Here is a 24,318-nt window from a genome sequence, read left to right on the forward strand (position 1 = left end):
CGTAAGCGCATCGTATATTTATTATAATACACTATGCCCTATCCATTAATTTAATATTAACGTATGTTTTCTTTGTATTAAGCAGACATTTTCCCCTCGTATTTTCGTACTTTTTTTCTTTTGGTTACAACAATTTTAAAATTATAATTCCTGTAAATAAGAAAGCGGTTGAGATTGCGAGATATGAAACATAATATTTTTTTGTAATAACTATTCTTCTCGATAAATGTGTATGTATAAAACAGAACCGGATTTACTAGCCATGAGGAAAAGTATATCACCATATCACGTAAACAAAAAAATTGTGTTATTAATAACAACTATAAAAATAAAAGCACAGTCACGTGGAATTATTATAGATTATTCTTTACCAGATTCACAAGAAAACGCACTTGAATTGTGAAAATTGCAAGTGACGTAAACAAGTGCTGTGCAAATTTTAAGGCCTTTTTAAAGTTTCCATATCTTTTCTGTTGTTGACGATCGTCTTATTAAAATTCTTAATTTCGCAGCACTGATTATTCACCTATCATGTTCCGACATAATTTCTGAGGTTAAGATCAAATGAAACTTGCAATTTACTGTAATAGCAGCACGTTCAGCATCAAATTCCCCATGTATTTAAATGGGAGAACAATTGCCCATCGAAAGCGTGGGGACACAACAGGGGTGCCTCACCTACAATAGTTTGCTTTGACCTCGCCCATTGCAAAGATGGGAATGCGAATGTCGTGATGAAGACAATCTCACAAAGAACAGCCATGCCGGATTCGAACCAGAGACCCTCGGCAGGCCCCACCGTCGGGGCGCGTTGTGCTAACAACTCGCGCTTCGTGTCGCTTCCGTCTGAAAGTTTGAAACGACCACCCCGTGAAACGACGTTTAAAACCAACAATGAACCTAGCTCTCACAATATATCCTTAATCCGCTCCTAGGCACTTTGTACAAACAGAGACAGCTGGTGGCAAAGGTTAAAAGTGGGCATACTATCCATCATGTTCCTCCGCTGGAAAAGAAACAGAAGAAAACGAAACTGACCACATCCAACATCAGAACAATTCAATTTCTTAAACACAAAAGAAGAAAAAAAAATCGAAAATAATTATGTACAATTTTCCTACTATTATCTTGCTGTCGGCTGTACCTGCAACAAAATATAGTAATTTGATGACCATTTGTACGATATTCGCATGTCTTCCTGAGAACTAACTACAAACAGAACAACATGTTTCGTATATATTGAATAACAGTAATCATAAGCCATTGCATTACTTATGTTTCACAATAAATCTAGAGGGAAGTCGTGTCATTGACGGAGGGGATATTGAGAGAAATTCCACGACCATATTGTGCATGAGGAAATTAACCTTTATACCTTCAAGGGCACCAAAACAAGACTTTCCGGAGGATTCATGTGACTCTACATGAATCCTGTGTAGTTAAAGAGTATCACGAAATAAGAGAAACAAGTTGTTTAAACAATTTTGCAGCTTATTGAGGTAGGTAGAGTCTGATAATAGCCCTGCGTTTGTTCCGCTTCGTATGTTTGAGCGCACAGATAACCTCCTGGGTGATCAAGTTGATTCTAGTACAAGTTGCCAACTCTGAGGCATTCAATGTTGCAAAGAAAAAAATTCCCTTCATTCATGGGACAAATATGGATTCATGAAGGACACAAACCGGAAGTTGAATCCACAAAATCTATTCACATCAAAGTGCGAAATTTGACTCTACAAATAGTTTTCTAGGTCGTGAGCTGCAATCTTAAAGTTCTTGATCAGTACAGCTATACTCTTACTCTGCCCCAGGAATATATGGAGTTAGCAAACGAAAATGAGTTCTCTGATCAAGTAGTGGCTCGAGATTAACTCATTAGATTGGTTCTCAACCTTTTCCACTCAGAGACCCACCTTGAAAGATATTACACTTCATGAGACAGGGGTGTGCACACAGCTTGTAATATTTTTGCTAACATCGAGTACGTTAAGAAGCCCTCTTTTGCGTTAGCTTAAATAATTTACACATACTTCATTCTAGAAAATTAAATATGTAATTTGAAAGACTAATTTACTCTAGTCTAACATCGAACTAACTCACATGCTGAAATTCAATACAATATTTTTTACTCACCGAACTAATGCGACGGTTGGGGCTGCCTTTTCCCCATAAACTGGAGTATGTTCGGTTGAATGGTGGTTAATTATGTCGTAAATCTGCGTGCGCGTCAAGTCTCAAGAGTTGCTTATGTTCACTGCCCATTTCATTGCACTGCACAGAAAAAGAAGTCTTGAATTTAACGGACGAGCTTTCTATAAAGTTAACGATTTCAACCGGAAGGTTTTAAACAGTTTTAAAACCACTGGGCATAGTTTTAGCAGCTTATGCCTCCCTGTGAATAACAAAATTTAGACTACGTACAACACAAGTTGAATTTAAATTGTTAAAACAATATATTTTAGTAATTTCAATATAATACGTTTTTAAGATACAGCAAATAAATTTTCGAGCCCGACTTCGCGACCCACCAAACGCCTCCTCGGGACCCAGCAGAGGGTCGTACCCATAGGTTGACAAACGATGCATTAGCCAGGTATCCACTTGTTACAAACCAGCGTATCGTATCCCCGTCCCGTATCAATCATTACGGACCACGATTTGTCGCGTATCATCACTGCGTTCCGTATCATCCACCCTCTGGCATGATTGATACGGGAGAGCGATACGGTTCACAGTCTGGTCTCAAATGACGATGAGTACACCGCAGCAAGTGGCAGCAGCTGCATATATTTTCATTCATTATGTTTTATCGAAAAAGAAAAAAAAACTCAAAATCACCACGTTGGTGGATGACAAACATGTACACGAACCGTGAACTGTATAATGGAAGCAGCTTATTGGCAGTCTTGCGGTTCCAGCAGATCAGCAGATTATACAAAAACTTTTACTTTATATCAATAAATGCAATAGTATTTTCCTTATTCCACTCCATAATAAAGATAACAGAGAAAATAGTATTTTCCTTATTCCACTTCATAATAAAGATAACAGATAAAATAAATTTACAATGGGACGTACTGTCTGTCATTCACAGAGTTCACTACACACTCAAGGATGATGCAACGAGGCAACGGAACGCGCGCGTGCCCGTCCACACTGCCCCTCCACGCGTATCGTATCCTTTCTTTGATGTGGTGGGGAAAAACCGCCAAATGAGCGATCGGGTCCGTTGCGTATCTTTTGTCACATTTCAAGTTTTTTTTCGAAAAATTTGATACGGGACGGGGATACGTTACGCTGGTTTGCAACAAGTGAATAAATGGATACCGGGCTTTAGAGGGATGGGTGGGGCATGTAGGCAGGGGGAACGCAACTGCAGGTGCCATGTTGTTCATTTATTTCAATATCGTCCGAATGGGCAATGCTACTGAGGATAAAAGCCGGTGTTGAATAGAGTAAGAATTTCTGCACATGTTGCAAGAGAAAGCGTTTTTTAAATTTCATTATTATGCTAGATACGATGTCTGAAAAATATGATTAATAAGAATTTTCAGAACCCCCATGTATGCAGTGGCGGCCGGCGGCAACTATGATGCGTAGTGCCAACGTGATCAAGAAATCGAAAAAAAAACCTCTGCAATGCCCCCGCTCCCTCCTTGAGGTAGCGCCGCTGGCCAAGATGTTTATCCTCGTTTGGTAACGTGGAAACAGTGTGTGTAATAAGTAATAACGCACTACGAATTCATCTTCAGTCACTAACCCATCCTTATACACTACAGGACACTTTCCCTAAAAACACAACAATTACAAGAGGAAGGGAAAAACAAATCCTCTCACCTTCTCCTCCCCTTCCACACGTATTCCAACTGGATGTCGAAAATATCCTAGACATTCCTTGTAAAAGGAAATTGTCGAAATGCCAAAGGAAACTCGCATCACCATAGGATTTTTTACTTTTATATTTTTAAAAAGTCTGGATGGCCCTCTAGGCGCATCTATCTATTATCAAAATGTTCATTTAACTTTGGAAAAAATACTACGTTCGTTTCTCCAAAAGTAGGCAGAAAAGTAGATAGTACCTTTCTCGCGAATTACTTCCCCAACGGGTCCTGCAAATCAGTCGTATTTAGCGACTTATCTCTGAAGGTGGCAACTGTGTCAACACTGCGACAGTTCCCTCGCCGTGCCATGCGAAAACGGGCAAGGCTGGTAACTTATGTCCTAACTAGATTTGGACCATATGGCTTTCAATGGACAGTTGCTGAAGAGATTAAGCTCATTTGCTACTTATAATAATATGCATAACATATTAATCAGGACAGTTGTTTTTTTATACAAATTTTGGCGATCGTAACTATACGTATCCTTTTAGTTATTCATGTATTAATAACAATACAGTACTAATTAATTTACATATGAATAGACTTATAAATTATATTAACGTAATGTAAACATTTATATTATAATATTATTATTTCTGAGATACTTGGTTCGGACACCCCCCCACCCAAATATATTTCTAGATACGTTCCTGTCGATGAAGAAAATTTAAATGTTTGAGATTGGTATCATGGTGGACTTGCAAACACAAGTGTTGAAGCCACATGCTTTTATTGTGAGCTTCATATCTTACATGAAGCACGCCATATGTGCTTCTTCTGACGCAGATAAGCACAGCTATTTCACGTGGCTTCGAGAGGGGATGCATTTCTTTCAGATTGTTACCTAGGAGGCACCAAAGATGTCGCTAATGCTTAGGAGTAATGTGACATTCTCCAATTTTAAACATTGAAATCAGCAATCACAAAATAAAAATAATTATTATTATTATTTCTCTCTCTTGCCCATGTTCATAGACATGGAAACGTCAAACAAAAAAAACTCACGAATAATATATAGGGGGCCAGTGGCGTGCTCAGGGGTGAACACTCCCACCCACTTTGGGTCCAACATTCCTAAAAAAAAAAGAACGTCAAAAGCAGGAAAATATGGTAAAATGAGGGCTGCCTTTCGAAAATCCTAGACATGCAACTGTGGGGGGGGGGGGACCTATGCTTAACAGGAAAAGAAGGGGTTATTGATGTGAAATGGTCGACCGGGCGAAAACGAACACTAAAAACGAAAGTTCGCTGTTGCGTATGTACGCAGAGGTTAATTTATGCACACGCGTAGGTACTTCATAATACAATGATTATCACGAGGATTTATAAGAAAAACGATTCAATTCTAAACTTACAAAACCATTTCTAAGATGGCTGAACTTACAATTTTGTAATCAACTTTACAAACAATTGAATGCTGACTCAGATATTATGCACAGTTAACATTCACATGATAATATTTAACACTGGGAATGAAGTTATCAAGCAGCCGATGCTGTCGCCAAATCTGCTGACGCAGACGGCGACGTTCTCGTCCACCTGCTGCCAGCTAGCGACCTGCAGAATGTGTTTCGTGGTTGCCTTCGTGACACTTGGCAGGAAGATTGGGATAAGGAAACTGGGAACAAGCTTCATGCAATTAAGCCCATCATAGATGCATGGCTTTCCTCGTCCCGTCCCTCTCGTCGAGGAAAGTTCTTACTCGACTTCGTATTGGACACAGCGTCTAACACATGGTCACTTACTGCAAGGGCTGGATCATCCGGTGTGTTGAGTTTGTAATGTTGTTTTAAGTGTTCTGCATATTCTTGTTGACCTTGCCGATCCTGCTTTCCTCAGACAGACTTTTAATCTTCCAGCCGTTTGTCATACCTGTTGGATGATGACAACGTTGTTTTATCACGTGTTTTTATCTTTTTGAGAAGAGCTGGTCTCTTCCACCGCTTGTGAGGAAACTTTTAGTACATTCTGGCTTTTTAATGTGTTGTGTTTTGTCTTGTGCAGAGAAGGGGCATTTTACACCCCTTTCTTAATTTTTTTAAAGTCAGAATTTTAGGTAAGGGAACATTTCTCCGAATGGCTGCAAAATGGCCTCAAGTGCTGACGCACCCAAACCCTTTCATTCAATCATTCAACTCCTGAAGCATCATCTTCTTACGCGTGAAAATTAGCAATTTTATCACATTTTCTAATCGATTTCACTTGTAGTGTTTTAGTGTTTGTGCTTCATGCTTCGCAGAGATCCTAGTTGGCCTGGCACGCTTCTATGATGTGACGTTTCGTTTCCCCCGCTTGGAGCCCGTCTTGTGTTGAACTGGAATATATCCTATTCTCTACACTTAAAGTGGCAGAGAGATTTTTCCTGGGAGGGTTAAAAACCTTGCACCAGAAATTAATCACGTCATTTCATTACCGTGGAAAACGATACGAAACGTAATTAAGCGACCGGTTAAACAAACAGTTACACTCCAAAGGGGGGTAATAGTGATGAGAAGATTTCCATCCGGAATTACGTAAATATCGCCTCACCTTCAAAGAGCGACCTTGGTGGCATCTCGTGTTGTGAAGCAGAAACACTTACTGTTGCACGCACGAAGGACAGAAGTCAAGGGCAGGTGCCTTTCTCCCGAAACATCAACATGACCTGAATTTCAGGCAGTACAGATCATAATTAGAAAAACACATGTGCCAAGAAGACGCAGCAGGAAGAAAAGACATAACGCACTGGGGGGAAAACTACATACGCGTTGCTTGAATTGAGAGAGACTTAAATCCCAAGTGTTTTGTTTGGGTTTGTTGTATCAACACTTTATGAATGGGTAGAATGTTGAGACCAGCAGCAGATAAACTACAGACTTGTGGGCGTATAGAAAAAGGGGACAAGGTAAGGGCAATATCCCTCTACCGTCTATATTGCATGTAAGGATATGTACGCATGTGCCCCTCCCCCGTGCTCCGAACAACCAATCTGGAATTTGATGTCAATTATCCCCCTTCCCCCCAATTCTATTAGGACGTACATGAATCTAAGACATCCGTTCCTGAACGTTCTCCGAAATATGTGGCCTACAATGTTCGCCGTTCCACGAAATATCCATGAAACGCCCCTGGAACGTAACGAAAATGTGTAGACAAGCTCATTCATTTCTATTGTACGTACTAATCGAAATTCGGACAAAGTGCGTAAATCGAAAGATTCCTGAGCCACCCTGAAATGTGTTGCCAGACCTCTACTTAACCAATGTACAGTGGGATCCATAAGTATTGCCGTGTAAAAATTGTCCATGACTATTTTCATTAATTATTCTCTTACATCCTGTACGTTTTTAACCGATAGATTTTTATGTAAGCTGGTGGAGAAGTTGTCTGCAGCTTGTTTTGAGTTTTCTTTTAATTCTTGAAACTCTTGTTGGGTCAAATAAGGTGCAAGAATATGATGATGGGCAATTTGCACGGTAATACTCATGGATCACACTGTACAAGGAATGCTGATGCAGGGCTTGTTTGGCGTTTTACCTTATTTCTTGAACCTGTCACTTCGTAAAACAAAGAGGATAAACATGCTGATGGGACAATTTGCTGGTTGATACTTATGCATGCCACTCCATGTGTATATCAGCCTTTAGGGTGGGCAGTATTCTGAAACAACCGAGCTTTTGGAGTGTTAAAGCCAAAGCATATGGATCAGCGATTGATATATGAATGCCTATAAGTGTGCCTGTAGAAAGTGAAGCCATTTTCTTAACAGAGAGACGTGCTATCTCTACAAGCATCACTTCACGAAAAGAGTACACAAGGGGGAATCCAACACTGCAAAACTAGCACAACAATTGGAAGTTCATCACTTACCAGACGACCAACCTTCCATGCGTGTTACAAAGACAAAAGACAAGCTCACTGGTACAGTGCACACTAAACGCTTTCAAGTTACAGCTAATACGTCATGGACTTATAGGGAAAGATAACAAACCGAGATAAGCAACTTCAATATTTCATTGAAGAGATTAAGTTGATAAGATAGCTACTTCGGCTTACCGAAGATAAAACTGATTCTCAGCAACAGCTGTTCTCACCAACGATATCCATGTCATTACCACGCAATTTATCCACGATCGTGTTCAGAATCTGTGCAGTTATACAGTGCGGTGCATAATATCAGTCAAATTTGTCCATAGCTACACTGTAAAAAAAAAATACACTTCTTGTACACTTTTGGTACACTTTCTTGCATATAATATGCACAAGATGTGTACTGAAGGTGTTGCAAAAGTGTACTTAAAGTGTTTTAGATGTGTGCGACCCGAAATGACGAAATTTTGTACACTTGTTGCACACTTTGGGGACACATTCAAAGTTGTGTGCACTTCTTCAACGCTTTCTGTACACTTTTGTTTAAAGTAAGTCTGTACACTTCTTGTACACTTTTGTAGCACATGATTTCATTTTGTGTTGTTGGTCATATCGATTGTTAATACTTTTTTGACAAATGAATATCTTATGAACATAAATCAATTTCATTATATAAAGCAGTAACACACTTGAAAGCAAGCAACATTAAACAATAACAAAATATAACTATTTTTTTCCTGGAACACATGGCAATCGCATTGCATCATGAAACTATCAATACTTTTTTGTTTAATGTACCAATTTGATAATTGGATAAATCTAATCAAAATTGAAGAAGGAGCAAGTTGAATGTTCCGAGGAAATTAATAGATTTTCTTAAATCGAACTATTCATCTTTAAAGCACACCAAAACAGATCGTTAACTTCGGGGGGCTGGTTGTTGCTGGAAACTTGTCATCATCATTATTATGTAACGCCACTTACTTCGCCTTACACAGAAAAAACTGGTTTGTTTGGAATTACCAAAAAAGTTTGGTTGAGCTGTTTGGTTATGCTTTTTGTTTCCGGTAACCAAATGTTGCTTGTAATTACTAAATAATTTTGTTTAAGAATACCAAAAAATTTGGTCAGACGAATGTGGTACTCGTAAACAAAATTATACATATGTAAGTAAAGAGAAACAAAACGTTTGGTTAAATTTACTATATGTGCGTGAGCGTGCTTCTGAATTTGAAATACGATTGTCCAGTTTCGTCGAGTGTAGTATGAAAATACTTTGTCGAAATTTGAAACTCATATATATAGATAATTACTCGAAGCGAGTCTTTATGTTGTTGTGTAACCTAATATTCTGAAAAAAGCTCAGAATATACTTACTTTATACTGAGTTTCCTACACCGGCCGCTAGATGGTTCTGTCAAAATGTGTACAAGAAACATAAGTTTTTGTACAACAAATAATGATACGTTTGATTGTAATCATAGTGAAAAATTGTGCTTTGACACTCTTCGAAAAATGTGAACATCTAAGATACAAATTAAAGAAGAAAATGTACTGCAGTGAATAAACGTTAATCTCCCATGAGCAACCTTTTTGATTCTGGACTATATAAGTAGAAGGTACGTGAGTCGCAGGAATCAAGGTATAGGTAATCGTAAGTCGGTCTCTCTTGTGTCACGCATCGTGGGCCAATTATTCCAGGTGGAAGCCGTAAGTCTGGAACGGACAAACGGTACCAATTGTGCCTATACGGTGGTTAGGTGATTGCGAGGAACCTTTTTGGTTGAACACGTTGAGTGGAGCAGACGTACGACTTGCACTATTTTTTTGAAACTGTTTTCCCTTACTACCTTCATCCTTCCTCTTCTTTTGTCTTGGGCTCTACAATTAGTTTGGAATTTGGATTCGCTTCTTTGGATTGAGTTGTCAGTTGGTTTGAGTTTGTGCCTCTTTTCCCATAGGATTTGCGTTTGTTCTATTGGATCATATAAACAACTCACGGTTGTGGTCTTCTGATATGCATCATGGTCTTCATGCAACGCTGCTACGACAGCGAGAAGGGGTGAAAACCTTCACCGGAGGTACTAAACGGACGGACGGTCCAAACTCCGAGACGATGCTCGATTCACGAAGTACCAATGATCCAATGCAAACGTCCAGCTATTCCACAAAACACCGACGTCGCAATTCCTATGAAGGATTACCTCTACCTCAACGTCAACGATCTAGATCACCAATTAAACGAGATACAGGAAATACAGCTCATGCAACCCAACTAAAGTCCAAACAACAGGATAACAGCTTATACAACTTCCTGCTCACCAATTACGACACCAAATTCAATACAGCAAAACATGTGTTCCAACAAACATCTAAGTATGTACCAAGGGCACAAATTGCACAAATACTGTTCACCCGTAATGGCATCATATTGAAATCACCAGATCCAGACTTTGCAAAACTAATTAGAAACAAAGCTTCTTTTGAAATCTATGGAGCCAAAGCAAACATCCAAACACTAAATGCTTCCATTCAAAAACAACCACCACCACCACATAAATCCCCACTACTATCAGTTGTCATCAGGGGTGTAGAACCTAGTCTAACAGACGAAGAGATTTTTGAGGAACTGGAATGCGAAGGTGTACAAATCCGCAAATGTATCCGTATTCGCAATAACAACGGACCCACATACATGGTGCGGGTCCTAACAGACTCACAAAACGCTGTAGACACACTACTACACAGTGGAGCATACATATACAGACGCAGGTACAAAGTTGAACCATCCCGTTCTCAACAACCTCTTCCATTGCGGTGCGAAAAATGCCAACAGTATAACAAGCACACTACCGCTGCATGTCCAAACCGAGATAAATGCGGATACTGTTCAGGACCCCATTCAACCAAAGAATGTCAAAACCAAACTGCTCCACCAAAATGTGTCACATGTACGGAAAACCATCCTACATACAGCTACAAATGCAAAGCCAAGCCTGAAGCAATACCTGAACACCCCGACCTAACAGTCCCCCTGCGCACCAATGACACTGCTACGGAACCTGACAACTCACTACGACATCCTGTAACAGTGGAAGATCTAATACGTTTCTTCACACTGACTCTCCAAAATGTGCACCCATTTTTAAGAACGCACATATTAACCCAAGTAACGGCATCGGCAAAAACCATTTTCAACTTGCAACTCCATGCAACATACTCTGGTCCTCACGTGCATTTCCACATATCCCACTTGGAAACTGCGGTTTAAGGTTTTGAATATGGCAGTACGGAATATGTATAATTTTCTATTTTTAAATATCCGATCCGTTTCTAAACGAAAAGCTTTATTGCAACACCTGCTCTTGGAAGAATCTGTTCACTGCTTTGCGCTAAACGAAACCTATCTTGCTCCAAAAATGATCTGTCATATTCCACCATACAACATCTTACGCCACGATGGCCCGCCGGGCTTAAGAGTAAACGGCGGCACAGCAATTGGAGTAGATAGAAAATTACCATATCGAACAGTTACCTTCCCACCACACTTCCACTTGCCAGAACATACTGCTAGTACAATTTACTTTCCATCCCGGGTCGTTACATTTGCTACCATCTATGTAAGACCAGAGGAGACTATTCCATACCAATTCTTTCAACATATCCAAACCCTTAGCAAACATTATATCATAGCAGCGGACATCAATTATCATAGTCGAACCATGCAAGACAAAACAAACTTTTTACAATTTCTGGACCAAAACACTACAGCAGAATTCCATGTACTGCCCAGAGCCACACGTCCCATAAGTAACACCACCCCTGACGTTGTTATAACATCAACATCTCTAAGTGCCTGCTTGAACATATCTGTGCTGGATTCCATCGGCAGTGACCATGACCCAGTGAAAATTACCTTAAATCTTGGTAACCGCAATACGAGCAGTACAATACAACCTCGAAAAATCTGGTGTTACAACAAAGCGAACTGGGAGGCATATAGTGAAAAGCTACAGAATGCTTTTTCTCACCCGCATCCAGAACCAAACAATTCAGAGGAACTCGATACGGCGGTGGAACATCTTACTGCTCAGATTACCAACATACCTACGACCACTCTCAATAGTTACAAACCAAAGCTACCTCCGCAATATCTTCACCTAATCACAGCATCACGACGAGCATACAGGGACTATCTCCAGACCAGAAATCCTGAATCCCTTAACTTACACCGTCAATGGCTGCGTACAGTTCATAACTATATAAAAGCTTATAAACAACGTCGATGGATTGAAACGTGCAACCAATTGAGTGACGAAAGCCATCCCACAAAATACTGGAAACGTTTCAAGGTGCTCACTGGACAATCCAGTAGTACTCCTTATCCGATAACAATCAAGGACGCAGCTCTAAACACAGACACTGAAAAAGCTTATGCCTTCGCAAATGTCTTGCAAGACACTTTCACTCCGACACCGCAACTAGCTCCAAATCTCCGCCTCCAGACCAAAATTGACAGAGTCACAAACCCCAATAACAGGCAACTGCAACCCAGTAATACGCACACTATTGATCCTACAAATGCTCTAACTGTTCCTATCACAACAGACGATAGTATCAATACTGTGCGTAGGAAGAGAAACACTGCTCCCGGATTGGACAATATCACATACGTATTGATTAAACAGGCCCCGCTTGCATTGCTGTCCTTTCTGGCCATCATCTACAATTTTATCCTCCGCACAGGACACTACCCGACAGACTGGAAGATTTCAAAGGTTCTAATGTTCCCAAAACCAAACAAAGATAGTACCAACCCAACAAACTATCGACCTATTCAGCTCACATCAACCTTTAGCAAAATATTCGAACGCATCATTGTTCGACGCATACACATGCACTTACAAGCACACAGTTTACTTCCGTCGCACCAAGCAGGCTTTAGACCTCAACACAGTGTCCTTGATAATTTATTAAAACTAACGACTCGCATCACAAATCATTTCAACACATCCAAACCATCCTGCCTAGTACTATTCGACCTGGAGAAAGCATTTGACAAAGTATGGCATACTGGGCTCATCTACAAGCTCCATAAATTCCACCTACCGCTTTCCTATGTCAGATTAGTACACAGCTTCCTAACAAATAGGGTCGCCTATGTCACTGTAAATGGAGCAATGTCATACCCCATTTTCCCTTACTCTGGCGTTCCACAGGGTGCTGCTTTATCACCATTACTCTACATACTATACGTTGCCGATATGCCAAAACCCCCACAAGTTTCTATCTACCAATTCGCTGACGACACCGCATTTCTCGCCTGTTGTTCAACCATCCAAGCTATAAACAAAACTCTCCAACCAGCTATAAACTCCTTCCAAAGATGGTGTGACACATGGCGTCTCACAATTAATGCTCTCAAAACACAAGCATTGGTGTTTCTGCAGACAGGCTGTCGCTCGAAGATCCAAAGGAACCCAACATTATTAAACATCAAAATACGGGGAACTCCAATTCTGCCTGCCACCACTGCAAAATATCTGGGAGTCATATTTGACTCCAAGCTAACCTGGAAACCTCAATTGCTCAACATCGTCCAAAAAGCTACAAATCGTCTGAGCTTGCACAAACGGCTAATTGGAACATCCTGGGGACTCAACTCCCAGGTTGTCCTACATACCTACAAGGCTTTCCTTCGACCAGCAATTACTTACGGCCACACTGCATGGATATCAGCCCCAGACTCATTCTATCACAAACTACAAGTTCTGGAAAGACATGCTCTTCGTTTGGCCTTCAGAGTAGTCCTACCAAGTCCTACACGACTACTGTACGAGCGAATAACCTTTCCCGAAATCACAACCCACATCGAAGCCATCCGTCACAAATATATAACTGGTCGAATGAACTCGCACCATCCACAACTTCTTAGCACAATGTACGAAGATGCTCTACACGACTGCCTTCCCACATACCACTGCACACCATTACAGCATCTCTTAACCATGTACACCTTCCTGATAGATCCACAGCATCCTGACTACCAGCTGTATAATATCCATCATCCTCCGGAACTACGGCACGTGATATATCCAACACATGCCGCACCATAACAAATTATTACTTTCCTAACTGAAGTAATTTTCCCACTACTGCATAAATAAGATCTAAGTGAACCACCCTCAGAATAAGTAAATATGTACCACTTCATTACTGAAAACACTTAGACCATCACCTTGCAAGGGAAAACATTTATGGAAACAATTCACTTACCAAAGAGAAGGTGTACCCTTCTAAATGGAAAACGAGGACCAAAAAAAGAGTCGCAGAAAAACAAACACGCATCACACAAAATTTAAGGTTCACAGTTGAACGTTGTTGCTTTTTCCTCCTTCAATTGTGAAGTTAAATGTGAGTCAACAGTATTTTTATTTTAGAAACTAAGTATGAGTACTGAATTGCGATATATCTCATGTGTGCAAGAAGTGTCGCTCAAGTATTTTCACAAGTGTTCCAAATGTGTAAAGTGTACCAGAAGTGATCAAAAGTAGTTTCTGCAGCACACTTCTTACACACTTTTGGGACACCTTTATATTGGAAGCACTTCTTGCACACTTCCTGTACACTTCTTTTGCTGCACTTTTTGTACACTTCTTGTACACTATTGAAGCACTTCCTGTACAATTCTTGTGCACATTTAATGTGTACAAGAAGTGATCAAAAGTAGTTTCTAGGAAGTGTTCCAAAAGTGTGCAGAAAGTGTATTTTTTTTTACAGTGTACTTGTATTGATTGTTGTCTTGCATCCTACATATTTTCAAGGAAAGAATTATTTGATGCTGACCTACAATATTAGACAGCTAAAGAGTACACTGAAGGTAGAAGAGATATTTACTTCCAGGTCGCCTTAAAAATTTCACCCTACATCAGTGGCGTATTCTCAATGTTACCAACATTTCTCATATATTTTGTACACATTTAGCTTAAATTTATGCGAAATCACTTATTATATATTTTTGCAAACTATTAAGACAAATTTTTAAGCCCGAATTTAAGTAAATTATATAAATTTAAACATTGGATTATGCACGCCACAGTTCGTTCTCCAGGGCACCCTTCTGACGACTGGGTTTCCTCCCGGACTGTACAGTGGGATCCACGAGTGTTACCGTGAAAATTGTCCATCACCATGTTCGTGCACTATAGGTTGACCCAATAGGAGCTTCAAGAATTAAAAGAAAACTCAAAACAAAGTGTTGACATCTGCATCATCATGCATACAAATCCATCGCTTACAAAACACACAGGATGTAAGAGAAAAATTAATGAAAATAGTCATGGACAATTTGCACGGTAATACTCATGGATTCCACTCTACGCAGGAAGGGTGAGGGAGCAGAAGAAAAATTGTGCGAGTGGTTATTTAACAACACGCGGCACAGCGTGGCCAGTTCCACCGTCGACGGGAGCAAAATGCTTGTTTCTCTTTCTGTGCTGCGTCAAAGGCAGTGTTGCTATTTGAAGCGAAATTTCCCTTAGTTTAGGGAAATTCTGGGCCAATTGTCGGTGAAGAGAAATTTTATGAAAAATATCGAAATTGCCGGAAAATCTGAAGTTGTCGAGCGCGTGTCTTTCTTTTACTTGCATGACTGCATTGGTTTTTTTACTTCCATTTTATCTAATTCATCTGGACAGTAATATGTACAATAAATAAGAATTGTTGCGGTAAACTAGGTCAAATTTTCAGGATACGCCACCACTGGCGTACGCAGGATTTATTTTCGGGAGGAGCTGGAATTGTATAGGTGGATGGATACTTTCAGTGGCGACAACTTATAGGGGCCCGTGGGGACAAAGCGCACCTAATAATTTGTCGTGTTATTATTATTATTATATTTATTGCTATATATTTGAGTACTGAAATCAGTAAATAATATTTAAAATAGCGAATATAATGTGCATTAATATCATGAAACCGAATATTTTTCAAAAGTTGGCGCCCCTGGCTGCTTTCTAGTGGGTGGCATACACAAAAAGATATTTCGTATATTTAGAAGTTTCCCCACTCTTTAAAATGGCAACTGGGGTCATTTTTGGGGCTTGCATTTATCACTCTGGTTTTTCCCGAATTTTTAGTGCTTTTTTTGAAAATGTTGATTTTTCCAAATTTCGGAGGGGGCTGAAGTCCCTTCAGCCTCGCCCCTCTGCGTACGCCAGTGTACGCCACTGGCCCACACTTAACACAAAATATCATATTAGGAAAGCAGTGTGGGGGTAAAAACTACGCCAATGCGGTACCGAGTAAAGACAAACAGATAAAAATTAGATATCTAAAGCTTCCGGATGAGTCATCGTATGGTTTACTGTCCTTTGTAATGAAGAATAAGAATATATGAAGGTTCCATGAATATCATAAGGAAAATAATGATACGTTTTAAACCACAGACATCTGGTTGCAGACCGGAAATGAGTATATGTTCGTTTCACCATTGGTCAATTTAAGTTACAACTTGGGTACCTAACAGACATAAACGGCAAACATACAGTGGGATGCATAAATATTACAAGACACGGAAAATTGTCCATCGTTTAAGACTTCAAATAAAGCACAAGCGAACCACTTGACAGACAATCTCTGCACCAGTGTAAGTAAAATTCCATTGCTGAAAAATATTTGTGGTTATGTAAGGAAAAAGAAATTAATGAAATGTGCATGCTAATATTTATGCATGACACTGTACTACTCTGTTAACAAGGACGTATTTAGGGGGTCTGGTTGGTCCGGAAAAATTAAATAATGAAATATTAAAATAACTAAATGAAAATATTCTTGTTGTTTATTTCCGCCAAAAGAAAATATTCTTGTTGTTTATTTCCGCCAAAATTATTGGAAGGCGAGGATTATATTCTGATCATACGCCCGAAAGACAGTACCAAAGAAGATTTATGCAAGATTTATTACTTATAACCTAACATTCATAAATTATCACCAGGAACTTTTCATTTCGTCAAATGGATCTAACATCCATTTCTTTATGTTGAATAAATATTCAATTCTTTATCTATTTGATATTCATTTCCTTGCCAGGGCAGTTATTTTTATACAAATTCAGCTATAAACAAATCAATGCTTGCCGATATGGTATCTACTAGATGCCTGTGCCTTTTAGACACCATGTTAGTATTTTGTCTTCTATTTCGCAATATAAATCAAACTTCTAATTTCCCTTCGCGAAATCTGAGGAATGTTAGTTCAAATCAAGAGTTTTTGAAGTCAGCAGACAAACAGAAGAACTGCGTAAATATACAATGGGTTGGAATGTAAGCTGCGCGGAAAGAAAGATAAAGTTTTGAATAGCTACACACGTATTGGTATACAGATGCAGAAACGAGTGAACGTATTTTCTGAAAGTTAATTAAACAAATGTGGCAAGTGTGAAAACAATTCTACGCGTGTATGTCCTAGTATATTCAGAAAGACTGTCTTAGTAAGCTAAGGTAAAGATACTTTCGATACAAATGCTTGCGCTGGTCGCTTTTGAGAAATAAATCTTCATATTACCAACATTAAAATAAATACCTAAAGTTGAGTTGATACGACGTAACAACAACATGTGATTTTCAATTATGAAAGTCGTATCGTGAGAAACCAATTTCGCCACAGACTGCATTACAAAGCTATTCCGCGAGATTTTCAGTACATTTAAATTTGTTTGCAAGCAAGTCATTGAAATTCTTAAATGTATCCGAAATATCGGCTCTTCCCAAAACGATTCGGCGAGAGGAGAACCGTTCTTCTCACAAACTGTTCGTCGAGAAGAGTACCGTTCTTCTCGCAAATGACTCTTCCCAACGATTCGGCGAGAAAAGATCGGCTCTTTTCACAACAAACGGTTAGCGACAAGAGCAAGGGCGCCGGCAGAATTTTTCTCGGGGGGGGGGCAGAGTAATTGAGATGTTTATTATTATTATTATTATTATTATTAGTTACTATTAATACTACTACTTTACAAATCATAAAATTCAAATTCGATTGAAAATACTTTGTCGTACTACTATTTAGATAGAAACAGGATTCGCCTTTCTTCCTTTCAATCAGCATCTAGCCTATCACTTTGCTGATGAACGAACAGTTCTTTTTTTTTGGTACTCTTTCACAATACACAGACATCAATCAGAGTCAGAAACCACTTACTTTACCGTCCTTCATGGTACCTCTAATCCATGTTTTTACATGCCGAAGGGTACTGTTGTATGTTACGCCCTCCCTTGCCCGGGAAAACAAATGCTACCACTACCTAGATAGAGGCGGCAAAATCTCCCTCGGACAAGCGAAATAGCGTTACGGTCCAGGTTAAGTTCGTGTGTAGGAACCGGTGACCAACAGTGCATAGTAATAAGCCATATCGAATAAAAACAAAGACATATGTACTTTCAAATTACCACCTCTTTACCTGTAGCCGGGAAGCGGCTAGCTGCATACCTGAAAATCACGGGTAGCGACATGCATACGAAAATGATATAGCCCAAAATTAACAAAAAAATAAAAAGTATATTCTATTCGTAACCAACAAAAATGGAATTATTACAGGTCCCCACACTTGCACTCTCACATTCTCTCTCAGATTCAATCCTCATGGGGTCATCGACACAAGAAATTATACATGACATGTACAGGTTTTATGACGACAAGCCCTAATTATTGCATTCTCAATTAATTTTATCTTACTTTTTGTCTAATCAGGTCATTTGTGATTTTGCTCCAGTGCTACTTAAATCCTAGCCAGCCCTTACTTAAGTTCACCTTTTGTTTTTAAAAAAGAAACTAGTCGGCGCGGTGACAATACATTACTTGACCAGTATAAACAAAGGCGTCTCAACGGCAATTACATTCACGTGGGCGGACGTTTTCCTTTTACAGGACCTCACGTGGTTCCAAACATAACAAGTAACCTCCGTTGAGTGGCGCAAACATATACTCTCTAGCAGGCGGGACTTAAACACTTCGCCGCGACTAGCAATTCATATTACCAGGCAAATACTTTAACAAATAATCACATATGCGACCTGACATAGCTAGCAGCGACACAGCGCTGACACATAAAAATGAACAAACCTCAAGTAGAATATGCAATTAAGCGGGCGGCGCTTTACTCTAATAGTACGCACTTTAAACAAATACAAAGGAGCACAAACAACAATGAATTTAAGATCATAAAAAAAATATCACAAGGAATAAGAAAAATTGACCTGAGACGAATAGATTACAAATGACAAGCGCGACGGGAGTTTGGTATGAAGTTCGAGTTGAGTGGGCGTTTTCAAAATGTCGACGAATTTCAAGGGCGTTCTCTAAATCAATCGGGCCGTCACGTGTTAAGGTTCACACAGATGAATACTTTACCATCTCTCAGCTTCCGGGGTGCATCCTGGCGTCTTTATGGGCGATTGAAAACGCATAGTATCCACGCGAAAGGTTTCCTTGGTCACGACGTTAAAGATGCGAAAAGGGTTCAAACACCTAGTTCCCCGGCTCCTCTTCCTCTCGGGATCGGTGGATCTCCGTGGTATGGCGCGGTTCGGACGTCGCATCTGAGCGGTCGTTGTAGGCGTCGTCGGCGTCGTCAACATCTCTCTGTCGCGGCTGGTAGGCGTCGTCGGCGTCGTCGGGGCGTCAACATCTCTCTCTACGTCTCTCTGTCGCGGCTGGTAGGCGTCGTCGGCGTGGCTCGTCGTCCCTCTCTCTCTCCGTGGCGGGTAGGCATCGTCGGCGTGGCTCATCTTTCTCTCTCTCTCCCCGTGGCGGGTAGGCATCATCGGCGTAGTCTCGTCGTCCCTCTCTCTCTCTCCGTGGCGGGTAGGCATCGTCGGCGTGGCTCATCTTTCTCTCTCTCTCTCTCCGTGGCGGGTAGGCATCATCGGCGTAGTCTCGTCGTCCCTCTCTCTCTCCGTGGCGGGTAGGCATCGTCGGCGTGGCTCATCTTTCTCTCTCTCTCTCTCTCTCTCCGTGGCGGGTAGGCATCATCGGCGTAGTCTCGTCGTCCCTCTCTCTCTCCGTGGCGGGTAGGCATCGTCGGCGTGGCTCATCTTTCTCTCTCTCTCTCCGTGGCGGGTAGGCATCGTCGGCGTAGTCTCGTGTGACATCGGGCGAATCGACGTAACGACATCATCTCTCTTCTTCCTCTAGCCCGCCATAGTTTCCGGTGTTCCTCGTTTCTCAAAAATTATAAATGGCGTAAGGTAATCACGGAAACACGGTTTCGCTTCAACTTCCCCCAGCGGTTGAGGTAGGCGCACTCGTGTAGACTTACTGCCTATCACACACACTGGTGTTCGCACAACACAACAAAGTCCACTGTACACGAAAGGTAGCACGAAGGTGCTCTCGTTCCAAGAATCGCGGCAAAACTGTATATGGAGTGGTAGCACGGAGCTCCTCTCGCTACAAGGATCGCGGTAAGACTGTGTATCGAAAAACCATGTCCTTCGTTTTATTTGGATTTTGAAAAAGGACGCTAGGCGCACGTTGGAGTGACGCTTCCGGAGAGATTATTCCACCACGCTCTATTGTCTCCAAACTAGGACGGACCGTGTCCGATGTTTACTTGTGCGGATTAAGCTTCCGCCTGGCTGTCGCCCATAGCTCAATTGCAATCGCTGTCCACAAACTGATCAATTAGAACCGATTTGATCTGGAGTCCGTAATTGTCGCTTGATCGTGACGAAACTCCACACATCCGTCCTTGCACACATGCCGCTGCGCTGGTATAAGTTTCACATGAATTTGACCGTTGGAAACCGAGATATTTAAATGCTTGTCATTACGGTCGAATTTCCTAAGCTTTAGACGCATAGCGTGACCCTTCAGGTGCTCACCCTTAACACACGCGAACGTCTCGTTCCTCCCGTCGGCTTGGCAAAAATCAAATATGTAATCTTACAAATTAAAACACTCAACACTTTGAATCAACACGTCTTTTTACCGCTACATACATGAATAATAATGATAATAATAATAATGACGGTAAATCTGACTGTCACACTGTGAAATAATGATAATAGTTGCTGTAACTTACGGCCTGTAAGTTACAGAAATCAATTTTTTACATATAAAATATAGCTACAATTTCACCATTCGAATTACATTTACTCTATCCAGAAATCTCGGGGGGCACCTTGGAGAAGAGAGAGGCTTTCCCCAAAACCAGAGAACGGCTCTTCCCCGAACGGTTCACTTGAGAACAGCTTCTCACTAACAGTGACAACTCTGTTGAACTCAATAGCTTTGGAGTTGAGGTTCGTTCAACCGTTCATACTATTAATCATCGACCCCGTAGAGGACGTCTGCCCGAAACGAAGCTTTTCCTAGTTTTTTTGTTCAAATAGTGCCTCGCTGGTCCACCTTGAACCGTGTCATAGTATTCAGTCACGACGAGTGTGTTTGCCCTTCCACGGCGATAAACGCCACTTGTTTAGGACCTTGTGGCTTTATGTACTCGTTCACTATTTCAAGGAACGTTTGCTGCAATCGTTTACGGCCCAGCAGTATTTGCTCTGCTCGCAGACCTTGCCGCTTGTCGTTGGCGAAACTGCCGTGACATTGTTCGGCAATTACGTCCAGCGAGTGAAACCAACTTCTCACTGATGAACGGGTGGAATTATGGAATCCTAATGGGTTCGCTTTGGGAAGCTTTCGTGGCTGAAACACACCATAATAAGCATACACAATCCACACCACAAACGCGCTACTCGGTAAGCCAACGTCCCGCGTAAAAAAAATTCTTACGGGCTAGGCTACACAATTAAGAACCCTCAAAATCACTGGATGATGAACTAACCTCACTTCGGCGGTACGTGATAAAGCAAACACACAGAATCTTCAATAAAGTGAACGCTCATATATAATCCAAATAGTATTAAAACGTACATTAGTGTCCCTGACTGTAAGCACTAATTTTTCGGCTGTGCACCACTGTCCCAAGGCTTCGCTTGACTTGTTCAAATCCTCCATTTGGTGGCGCTAGTAGCTTCCGTACTAACTTATCAGAGCTGAGTGATATATCCTATTGTACGAAGAGAATTTAGCGTATGTTCATGAAATGCTCTACAAACGCTCCACCCAGTGGCCTCGTATAAGCTGTGAAGGAACATGTACAGTAGGATGCACAAGTATTGCCTGGCAAAATGCCAATTCCTATTTTCTTTTATTTCCCTTGCGTCCTACGTGTTTTTAAGAAACAGAGTTTTACGTATGCTGACACAGAAGTTGTCAGCAGCTTGCTTGTTTCGTTTCGATTCAAACTCTCACTGGGAATGATTACAAATGCTGATGGACAATTTGCTTGCTAATACTTATGAATCCCACTCTACATTCGTGGTTAACTATGACTATTCATAGGATGTTCACTAATCGAATCTCAGAAACATACGTTCCATTAGTCCACGGAGAATTCCGAAATTATTTTCTCGCACCGCCCCTCCCCCTTCCCATCTACTTCTGACGTCATCTACGCTTTGGAGTAGTTGTTCGGTTGCTTTTCATTTTCCAACAGCATGACGTGTCATCTTAAGAAGCGCCAGAAGTAATTTAAGTGTTTATATTTTCAAGTTAATTTCGATTCCAAGGTTTTCTTGAACATTAGGAAGTCACTCGAGACGTGCATTGAATCTTAATTAAAAGTAGCCAAGGCTGGCAACACTGCGAAGCTTCAGTAGTAACCTCCGACGGGATGAATATCTTCCAATGCTATTTCCGGAAGCAAAACGGATTTTGTACAAATCCATACAAATAGAATTGGATTGACAAGTAACAGAACCAATACAAGCCATAGGTTAAAAAAACAAACTAAAAAAACATAAGTTTCATGAAATTAACAAGGGGAAAGAATATTATTTTATGATTTGAAAACGGCTCAGAGATGGCTGCAAAAGACTACAACCACTGACGTGACGTTACTTTGGCACATCAAGATCAGCCAATACGTTCTACAAGGAGTGTGGTGAGCTAATCGTATACCTTTATATCGCTTTTCTTCCACTTTGGGCCAATCGCAACGGTGAGGATAAAAATTGTGATTAAATGAAACTGATGAAGGGCACTTACAGAGGGGCCATGCCCAGGATACGATTCAAACCTGGAATCTTTGGTACTGAGATAGCGAGTCAACCGCACAAGCTCGACCACCGAGGTGGGGTGGCTTCGTTCAGCTTGAAGATATGTGGCTACACTGCACAGATTGGTACGCAAGATTCAAATCAAAGTATTCCTTGTTTATTTGCACTTGCCACACTTGCACACAGAAGCATCTATAAAATTAATTTGTAAATTATTGTTGGCAAACATGTCAAGGTAAATGTTTTTTTTTTAACATCGCTCTTTTTCTCTCTTTGGTCAATCGCGACAATGAGGATGAATGATGAAATGGGTGATGGGACAACCACGCCTTAACCAGGATTTGAATCTGGAACCTCTGGCCTTGTAGCGCGTTGAGTTATTGCGGGCGTTAGTGAACAGAAAGAGAAATAAAAGAAACACTTCACAGGGCGAAAGCAAGTAAGAGAGACGAAATAAGTAGAAGAAATAAGAGGGAGAAGAGAAAGAGAAAAAGAGCGAGCATAGAGAGAGAGAATATCAATAGAAGAAATAAGTGAGGAAAGAGAAGGAATAGAGAAAGAAAAATAGAAAATAGCAGAATTAAATGAGAGGGAACAGAATAGGAGAGAGAGAGAGATAGAGAGAGAGAGAGAGAGAGAGAGAGAGAGAGAGAGAGACAGAGTGGAGAAGAATTAGAGAGAGATAATTTAAGTAATGAAGTAAGAGAGAAAATAAAAAAATGGAAAGGGAAGAAATAGAAAAAAGAATATAGCAGAAGAGAACAGAAAGAGAGAAACGAAGAAATATAAAAAGAAAATCAATATAAGACAGAAGAGGACAGGAGGAGAGAGTGAGAGAAGAAAGAAGCGAGAGAGACAGAGAGAGAGAGAGAAACAGTGAGAGTGAGAGAAGAAATAAGAGAGAGAAGAACCAGAAAATAAACAGAGGAACTAAATAGAAGAAATAAGAAAAGCAAAGAGAGAGAGAGAGAGATGGAAAGAAAAGAATGAAGATGGAATGCAAGAAATTGAGAAACTGGAAGAAAATAAATAGAAGAAATAACAGAAAAAATGGGAGAGAGAGAAGGGGAAAACAAAGAAGGAAGGGTAAGAAAAATAAATTTTAGGACTGTAAAAGGCAGATGAAAATTCGCAAAGAGAAACAGGAAGAGGGCAACAACAAAGTTCAGTTGAGTTTCCTATGAAAAGGAAAACATCATTATCGAGATGAGAGTGACCTGATTTCTTTCCCCCGGGTGTCGTGTCGACAGTTGTCACAGGCACGGCTCGTTACGAGTATTACAAGCTAAGCAGGCTGTGCTTTCTTGCCTGCTGCTTAGCCTTACCAGCCATTTCAAAGTGCTCATTACTACTGCCGGTACACACACCATCTCCCAAAATGGACAATTCAACCTTTTTAAAGTCAAGATGTCACGGCGTTCCAACAAGTTGGTACCGTTAGATTTTTATCACCGCATAAATCCTAACAAGAAAAA

At 40.6% G+C, this 24,318-nt stretch overlaps 1 protein-coding gene across 3 annotated transcripts in view; it reads right to left on the reverse strand.

Moving 5' to 3' along the window:
• Positions 1-24,318, reverse strand: part of LOC145993966 (phospholipid-transporting ATPase IF-like) — a 219,682-nt gene that overhangs the window by 123,926 nt on the left and 71,438 nt on the right. Inside the window, exon 1 of one of the 3 annotated variants that reach the window (XM_083129973.1) lies at positions 7,728-7,771. The exons of 1 other annotated variant lie outside the window; for it this stretch is intronic. The gene's annotated coding sequence lies outside the window, so the exon portion shown is untranslated. Of the gene's footprint in view, positions 1-2,130; positions 2,152-7,727; positions 7,772-24,318 lie in introns of those variants that run through there. One more of the 3 variants, XM_083129974.1, reaches the window with a different exon arrangement.

This window comes from Lepisma saccharinum, chromosome 10 (genome assembly GCF_977018435.1).
Source record: "Lepisma saccharinum chromosome 10, izLepSacc3.1, whole genome shotgun sequence".
Lineage (NCBI taxonomy): Eukaryota > Metazoa > Arthropoda > Insecta > Zygentoma > Lepismatidae > Lepisma > Lepisma saccharinum.